Here is a 9,620-nt window from a genome sequence, read left to right as displayed (position 1 = left end):
AGTTCAGCAATCCTCTTTCTGCGGGTTGTTTGTGTCCAGTTTATGCAACAATTCAGGCAAGAGCAGTTTCTTGCCCAAATGGCTAACCAACTCCATAAGTAGCCTCTTCATTGTCCATCTTCCTCTTGAAGTAGTTTGGTGCTGTCAGGAGCAGACGTGTCTCATTGTCATGAAAAGCACTAAGTTATTAAAACATTAAATGCCATATTCTGTAGTCTTTGAAAGATATGAAGAATGCCTATCTAACTGAAATATATCTCTATATATCTAGAAAATCTAACTAACATGACTACAAGCTTGACTATTTTCGATGAATATCCACTAACCACCTATATTTTCTAATTATACATTACATTTTTAAATGAACTACACAATCACAACACCTTAATCAATAGCAGAAATACATATGCATATAACAAAATTGACCTTAAAATCCATACCAATGCAGCAACTTATTCATATCTATATCATATCCCCCTTTAAATGTAAAAGGACATTTATAAACAATATTTGGGAATATGGGCACAGTTATTTCTCTCCAAACTGCTTTATGCTGAATGGGGGCACTGTTATTTGGGTCGTTCATGGTATAACCTGTCTGCTAGGTTCATCTCAGTCCGCAATTGAGCAAAGTAATTTTTTGAGAGTGTTCACAGCAACCTTTCAGGAGGTTGTGGTCTATAATACCATATTAGGATAGAAGCAATCCACAGGGTCTCATCCTCTGTGAAAACAAAAGAAGACCCTCTCCAAAGCATCATATCCTTATATCCAAATTTTGAAGTCAAGATACCTTTAAAACATATATGTAGGTTCACCTTAGCAGCCTATTTAATGAAATGTTTTTGTACTTAGCTCCTTCATAGTCAAAAGTTTTAAAGAAAACACAATAAAATACATAATCCAGACCTTCTGTGAATTTTCCATTTTTACATGGCTTATTTTTCTTTATTTATTTTAATCTATAACTATCTATACTCTGTCTCTTTAAAGACTTTACCCTTTTTTAAGGTGTTAATTTTATTCTCTATATTCTTTTTCTTCTCTCTCTCAAGCCTATATATACTCATCCAACCCATTTAGAGGTCTTTTATGTCTGAATCTGTCCTATTATGAATCTGTAATTTTTCTACTGCCCAGGAACATTTTTGATTTGCGTCTTTAAATTGCAAAGCACTTAAGAATCTAAGCTTTGACATCTGAGCCGCTTGTACCTCTGAGCTGCAGAGCGGTGGGCTGCTCAGGATATTGGCTCCACCTCTCTCCAATTTCAAAATGGAGGACATACCATTTTCTACTAGCTCTGGGGGCACCGGGTAGGAGCCGCACTCAGCACTTTAACTCTGAGACTGAGCGTGAGGCACAGAAACTCTTTTCATCCAAGTTACAGCAAAATCTGATGCATAGACCACTGCACAGCCAGGAAACATCTCTCTGTATGGTGGCAAAAATCCACCATGCTCTCCCACCTGCCTAAGCCTGATTCAACAGTCTGCCCAGGCAGGGAGCGCTGAGCCATTGGCATGGTCTCAGAGTACTTTCTTTCTGATTCCGAGCTGGAACACACACATCCAGTCCCATAAAAGCCATTGAAATGCTTTAAGGCCAGAGTTTGCACAGGCGGCACAGCCCCAGGAAGTCGCCTTTTAAAATGACACAGCTTTTTTTCTGCCGCTATTGCTGAAACAGGAAATCTCTCTACGACACATCCTAGCAAACAGCAAAAAGTCGTGTTAAATTCTGTTTTTTCTGTGTTTAAAATTAATCTCTCTCAGGTTTTACATGGAGTTTGTTACCACTCTGTAGTGACAGGAGCTGCGGGCTGCATTCCTGCTGCCCAGCTCCCAGCTGCCTGGTTAGCATATGCCCTGAAATAACAACACACAAATTGTATTCATTATCTCCAGTCCCTTATTGCCTAAATATCACATATTGATCTAACCCATTTCTAATATCTGTATTGCCACTTGACTGTGGCTTACCAGTGTGAGTCTAACCACCATCCATCTTGGGTAGGAGAAGCATGCTGACTGCCTCACTGCCTTCTTCTTCCCAGCATTCTGTTCTGTCTTTCCCACCTACTTATGTTCTGACCTATCAGGCCAAGCAGTTTTCTTTATTAATTAACCGATGAAAGCAACAGATAGATAGAAAACCCACCTTCATCATTTGTCCCTGGAGGATGAGGATGGGATTATTCAAAGTAGGATAAAGGACAAATTTCTGAGATGAATTCTTTAACAGTTCTACATCAGTTCTATAAAACAATGTACATCATCAGTAGCTCATCCTAAATCCCTAACACAGTAGGAGGCATGCTGTATCTATGACACTAATAAAATACATTCTACTTTCTAAGGGTAAGTTTTCTGTGTTATCATTTATTTAGCTTTCAAATATGTTTCTATTTCAGATAATGCTACTATGAAGCTTATGGCTATGGAACTATTTCAGATAATAACTGTAGAAGAAAAGATGGAATGAGGAAAAGCTTTGCTTTGTAATTCCACATGTAATCAACAAGTCTGGTAATGATTATGAGTGGATATTAAAACCCCTGGCACAAAGGATATTAAGAAACAGAACAACCACATGCTCTCAAATTATTACCCCACAGATTACATCCTTATTGTAAAAAGGGAAAGATGTCTTATAGCAGAGAAATCTAGCATAAAATAACATAAAACAAGTACACAAACTTTGGATCACCAACAAAGACTTAAACTGATAATGTGTGCTCTTTATAGAACGCAATTAGAAAGTGTGCAACAATAACTGTAGTTTTTTATTACTTAAATTATAAAGGAACAATCTGACACACATGGTCTGATTGCTTTAAAAATGTCATCTTGACAAAAGACAAAAGGCTAAGAAAGCTGTTTTTGATCAAATGAAACTAAAGTGATATAACCTTTAAACACAAGAAATGAATTGTCAGTGGATTCTAGACTAAATAAAACAGATTAAGAAATTAAAATTATACCTCAGATATCTCTTTAGTAATATTAAGAATCTCTGATGAAATACTGGCATTGTGCTTATTTAAGAAATGTCCTTTGTTCTCAGAATATAGATACTAAATATACAGAGGATGATATATGCTATCTGAAACTTTATGTAAGATGGCATAGCAAAAAAAAAAAAAACAGACAATTACCATCTATGAGAAATGAGAGGGAATAGAATAAAAATTTCTCAAAGCTTTTTTGGGTAAATTTAAGCACAAATATGTTTCTTTAACTTTTCTGCAAGCATCGAATTAGTAGAACTGTAATTTAACTTATACAGACAAAAAAGTACTTGTACTAGCCTAGCCATTCCGTGGTAACTAACTATAAAGCTGACAAAATATATGGAGTAATTTTTTAAGGTAGTGCCCCCAAATTGCCCAGGATTCCAACCACTGGTAGAAAAGAAAAACAGGAAGTAACTGTGATGGTTAGAATTTTTAATTTTTTGTTGTTGTTATTTTATGTGTGTGGGTGCTTTGCCTACATGTATGCCTTGTGCCTGCAGAGGTCAGAAGAGGACAACAGATCCTTTGGAACTGGAGTTACAGATTATTGTGAGTGACTGGGAATCAAACTTGGGTCCTCTGAAAGAGCAGCCAGTGCTCTTAAATACTGGGCCATCTCTCCAGTCCTACAATGAAAAGTCTTAATTGTCAGTTTGAAACAACCTACATTCACCTGGGAAAAGAATCTCGATGAAAGATTATCTAGATGAGCTTGTCTTGTGCTCATGCCTGTAGGGGACTGTCTTGATTGTCTTCCTGAAGCTGCAAGGCACCATTCCCTGTTGTAGGGCGCTAGACTGTACACAGGCAGAGAAAGTGTGCTGACGAGTAAGAATACCTGCATTTCCCTATGCTCTTGACTGTGGATATGATGCCACTAGTTTCTTTATACACTTGATGCTCTGACGTCTCTACAATGATGGACTATAACCTGGAATTGTGAGTCAAAATAAAAACTTTTTCTATTCAATTGCTTGCCTAAGTATTTTATCACAGCAACAGAAATATGACAGTGACCCAATTATTCACCTGGTCTTCCTGCAAGGTTCTTTTTGCAGATAGTGTCATGCAAAAGAAGAATGAAGGTCTTGGTACTACCTTGAAGCTATAGAATTGAAAGTTATATATTGTGCATCTAGTATGTATTTATAAAAGAAAAATAACAAATGAAAAATATGCAGAAAAACTAAAATTTAGGAGTATCCTTATGTCTTTTAGTTGGTTAATAAATTAGATTTGTACAAGGGGAAAAACTATTGAGGATCTATGAAAATTGTGGGGCTACGGATACAAGTTTGAAAACACTAGTAATTCAACTTCTCACAAGTTAGACAAAAGAGAAAGCACTGAATAGCACTGATATTAAAATAAGACTTGAGAAAGGACACACCTAAATTATATGACTGCTTCAATTCTAGAATAATCACTCATACCCACCCTAGTCTTAATGAAACATAAAAATCAGTCTCAAGTAAATCAACTGAATGTACAGTGAAACTGATTTAATAAACCTTAAAAATATAGCTAACTTCATAAATCTAAAAATATGCCATTTATAAAGGTAGGAGTTCATGAAATATATTAAAATTGAAAATGAAATAAGATTATTAATGGATGAGAATATGTATTTTTAAAATATAAGGCAAGTGAAGAAACATGAAAATATGACCTCAAATTGAAGCACAATAGATTAAAGCTCAGGGTCAGAAATTGGGGTTCAACCTGAAGATCTGAAAAGTAAAGCAGCCATGCACAGGTTCTTACCTCAGCCTCAATCTGAAATGGCAATCCTGCCTCTAGGAATCTCAGAACGAGACTGCATCTGAGAGCTATATTGACCTGTTTTATATTCCTCTCTAGGGCTGGGATTAAAGGTCTGCACCACTGGGATTAAAGGCATGCACCACTCAATTTCTATAGCAACTAGGGTGGCTACTGGGATTAAAGATGTGTGGCAGGTCCAGTCCTCGTCCACCCGCAAGCACAGGCCTTTCGCAGCTCTTTCCTCGCTGCTCCACACCCGCCACCAGTTTGCCATGGATAACGATATCACTGTATGCGTTGTAGACAATGGCTCCGGCATGTGCAAATCAGGCTTCATGGGCATGATGCTTCTCGGGCCATCTTCCCCCCCATCGTGGGCCGCCCTAGGCACCAGGGCATCACGGTGGGCATGGGCCAGAAGGAATCCTACGTGGGCAACGAGGCCCAGAGCAAGAGAGGCATTCTGACCCTGAAGTACCCTATTGAACATGGCATTGTCACCAACTGGGACGACATGGAGAAGAACTGGCACCACACCCTCTACAACGAGCTGTGTGTGGCCTCCAAGGAGCACCCTGTTCTGCTCACCGAGGCCCCCCTGAACCCCAAAGCCATCCGTGAAAAGATGACCCAGATCATTTTCGAGACCTTCAACACCCCAGCCATGTACGTGCTGTCCCTGTATGCCTCTGGTCGTGCCACTGGCATTGTAATGGACTCCGGAGATGGGGTCACCCACACTGTGCCCATCTATGAGGGCTATGCTCTTTCTCATGCCATCCTGTGTCTGGACCTGGATAGCTGGGACCTGACAGACTACCTCACGAAGATTCTGACCGAGCGTGGCTACAGCTTCACCACCACAGCCGAGAGGAAAGTTGTGTGACCGAGCGTGGCTACAGCTTCACAATCATAGCTGAGAGGGAAATTGTGCGTGACATCAAAGAGAAGCTGTGCTATGTTGCCCTGGACTTTGAGCAAGAGATGGCCACTGCTGCGTCCTCTTCCTCCCTGGAGAAGAGCTACGAGCTGCCTGATGGCCAGGTCATCACTATTGGCAACGAGCAGTTCCGTGCCCCTGAGGCTCTCTTCCAGCCTTCCTTCCTGGGTATGGAATCTTCTGGCATCCATGAAACTACATTCAGTTCCATCATGAAGTGTGATGTCGACATCCGCAAAGAACTCTATGACAACACAGTGCTGTCTGGTGGCATCACCATGTACCCAGGCATTGCTGACCGGATGCAGAAGGGGATTACTACTCTGGCTCCCAGCACCATGAAAATCAAGATCATTGTTCCTCCCAAGCACAGACGGTGGCTCCATCCTGGCCTCCCTGTCCACCCACCTTCCAGTAGATGTGGACCAGCAAGCAGAAGTACGATGAGTCCAGCCCCTCCATTGTGCACCGCAAATGCTTCTAGGCAGACTGTGACTGAGCTGCGTTTAAACCCTTTCTTTGACAAAACCTAACTTGTGCAGAAAAAAAAAAGAGACATCATTGGCATGGCTTTATTTGTTTTTGTTTTTTTTTTGTTGTTGTTGTTGTTTGTTTTTGTTTTTAATTTTTTAAAAAAAGTTTGCTTTGTTTTGGCGCTTTTGACTCAGGATTTAAAACCTGGAACGGTGAAGGCAACAGCAGTCGGTTGGAGCAAGCATCCCCCAAAGTTCTCCAATGTGGCTGAGGACTTTCATTGTACATTTTTTTTCTTTTCTTTACCTTTTTATATAGTCATTCCAAGTATCCATGAGATATGGCTACAGGAAGTCCCTCACCCTCCCAAAAGCCACTCCGATTCTGTAGGGGAGGATGGGTGAGTCCACGCCCTGAGTCCACACCAGGAGGATGACAGCATTGCTTCTGTGTAAATTATGTACTGCAATTTTTTTAAAAAAAATCTTCTGCCTTAATACTTTTTTTTTTTATTTTTTGATGGTCAGCCATCGTGGCCCTCCTTTTTTTTGCCCCCCCCATCTTGATGTATGAAGGCTTTGGTCTCCCTGGGAGTGGGTTGAGGTGTTGAGGCAGCCAGGGCTTGCCTGTACATTGACTTGAGACCGGTTTAATAAAAGTGCACACTTTACAAACAAACAAACAAACAAAAAAGATGTGTGTCACTGTGGCTATTGAGAATAAAGGTGCATGTTATTGTGGCTACTGGGATTAAAGGTGTGTGTTACCATAATCTAGTCTGTAAGGCTAACCAGTAGGACTGTTCTACTCTCAGATCTACAAGCAGTCTTTAGTTAGTAAAATACATTTGAAATTCTACTACACCAAATCAATAGCAAAACCAAAAGCTTAGTCAATAAAAGTGATCAAGAAATGGGTACATATTAGAACTAACAGAACATCCATTAAAAGAAATATAATAAATGACTTAAAGGATTTGAAAAAAATGTGGACATTGTGGGAAATCAGATGGGTAAATCTCAGCAGACAAAAGAAATAACAAAAATCTGACCAAATATTTAGAAATGAAATGCAGAAAACATAACCAGAATAAAAAAAAATCAATACATGTGCTTAATAGCACATTCAATAGTAACAAAATAGTCAATAAACAGCAAATGAAACCTGTAAATTTAGGTGTAGAAAGGAGAAATACATTAAAATATTGTCTCAGTAGCCTGAGTGAAAATGTAAAGTAGTAAAATATGTATAAAATGTTTTCTAGAATGAGAGGACAAAGAATAGGACAGAAATAACATTTTTGAAGAAACAGTGTTCCAAATTTTCCAAATATTATAAGCCGTATAAATTGATAGGTTCAAGAAACTCAATAAATATCAATCAGAATAAGTACAAAAAACCCACACTTAAGGACACCAAGAGAAAAAATGCTTAAAATTATATATTCAGAAAAAAATATATTACAAACCAAAGAAAAAAAATATTGGTTTTCTTATCATAACAAAACCCCACAAACCATAAAACAGCTAATATCTTTATACATAAAAACGTATTGGTTTAGAATTTGATATGCAAAAAAATTCCTCAAAAGGAAAGGCATGCTTTAAAATGGACGAAGTGGACTTATAGAATCAGAAACGTAAGAAATGAAAGAGACCAGCTGCAAGATTCAAAACTACAAAATGTAGTAACTAGATTCACAGTAGATATAGAACTATGAAACAGAAAGAAAAAGGTATACCATGCAAACTCAATCTCAGCAAAGTTGGAATGGAAATAAAGACATCAGAAAAAAAATTACATTTCACAGAGCACTGATGTGGTGGTTTGAATGAGAAATGCCTCCAGAGGTTCTAGTATTGAAACATGGATTACAGTTGGTACCACTGTTCGAGGAGGAGAGTGCAGCCTTGCTTGCAGAAGTATGTCACTGAGGAGGGCTTTGACAGTTCATATCCTTGCTTCACTCCCTGATTACTATTTCTTCTTTGTTTACAGATCAAGTTGTGATCTCTGTTTGTTTTTCAGACTACCTGCTGCTGTATCTACCCCACCATCACAGACTCTCCCTCTAGATGTTCAAGCCAAAAATATTGTTTCTTTTATAAATTGCCTTGGTCATGGTATTTCAGTTTCTATAAATGCAGATGGTTTTTTGCTGTTTACAAGCCATCCAATTTATGGCAATTTGTTACAGAAGTCCAGATAAATTAAGACAATAGCCAACAATACCCCATAAACATTCTTTCAATGTGCATTTGACACATTTACTACCTTAGACCATATCCTGGTTTTCACGAAATCATTAATATAAAATGATTGAAATAATATAAAATATTTTCTTTATGGCTGAGAAAATGGCAGTAAATTACTTGCTGTAAAAACATGAGGATCTGAGATCCCCCATGTAGAAAGCCAGATGCATTCTTGTAATTCCAGTTCTGGATAAGCAGTGACAGCTAGATCATTAGGCCTTTTCTGCCAGCCAATCTAGCATTATTGGTGCACTCCAGTTTAGTGAGAAATTCTGTCTCAAAAAATAAAGGGAGAGTAAATGAGGAAGACACTTGATGTCAACTTCTGGTCACAATATATACATGCGTATACATGGACACAAATACGCAAATATATACATGTGAACCTATATACATATAAATAGAATGCATTGTTTAACAATAGTAAAATTCACATTAAAAAGAAAATATAAATGTGTCATTTAAACTTCAATTCTGTAACAAAACATTTCAAAGAAGATGAATTAATCTTACCTCATAGTTGAAAAGGTTACAATTAGTCCCTGGTCAGTTAGATTAACTGTTTCTGGGCTTACAGTGAGGCAGAGTATCATGAAAGATGGGAGCTGTGTGTAATAACTGCTCATCTTACAGCAGCCAGGAAATCAGGGAAAATATACCTTATCCTAGTGTGCTTATTCATTCTTACTGTTTAATTCCATCTGAGTTCCCAGCCCATTGACTACTACCAACCATACTCAAGAGGATTCTTCTGCTCTTAAATATTCCTAGTAATGTTCTCATAGACACTGTTTTACTATTTTCCTATTGGAGGAAGAGAGCCGCTTATTGGTTCCTGGCTGCCCAGCTAGCTTAGACCTGAAATAATCACACAGAACTTGTATTATTAAATTACTAATTGACCCTTTAGCTCTAGGTTCTTATTGTCTAACTCTTACATATTAATTTAACCCATCTCCATTTAATCTGTGTATTGGCACATGGCTGTGGCTTACCAGCAAAGTTTAAGCCTATCTCTGGCAGCAGCTCCATGATGTTTCTCTGACTCTGCCTTCTTCCTCCCAGCATTTCATTTAATTTTCCCCACCTAGCTCTGTTCCCCTATAGCTCTGCTATAGGCCCAAAGCAGTTCCTTTATTTAATAACCGATAAAAGCAACACATAGACAACA

The 9,620-nt window shown here is 38.4% G+C and overlaps 1 pseudogene; it reads left to right on the top strand.

Moving 5' to 3' along the window:
- The first annotated feature begins 4,980 nt into the window (after window positions 1-4,980).
- Window positions 4,981-6,299, top strand: LOC142841368 (actin, cytoplasmic 1-like; annotated as a pseudogene).
- Window positions 6,300-9,620: the final 3,321 nt, after the last annotated feature.

This window comes from Microtus pennsylvanicus, chromosome X (genome assembly GCF_037038515.1).
Source record: "Microtus pennsylvanicus isolate mMicPen1 chromosome X, mMicPen1.hap1, whole genome shotgun sequence".
Taxonomy (NCBI): Eukaryota; Metazoa; Chordata; class Mammalia; order Rodentia; family Cricetidae; genus Microtus; species Microtus pennsylvanicus.
The sequence above is the reverse complement of the archived record's forward strand: the minus strand, read 5'-3'. Positions and strand labels throughout refer to the sequence as shown.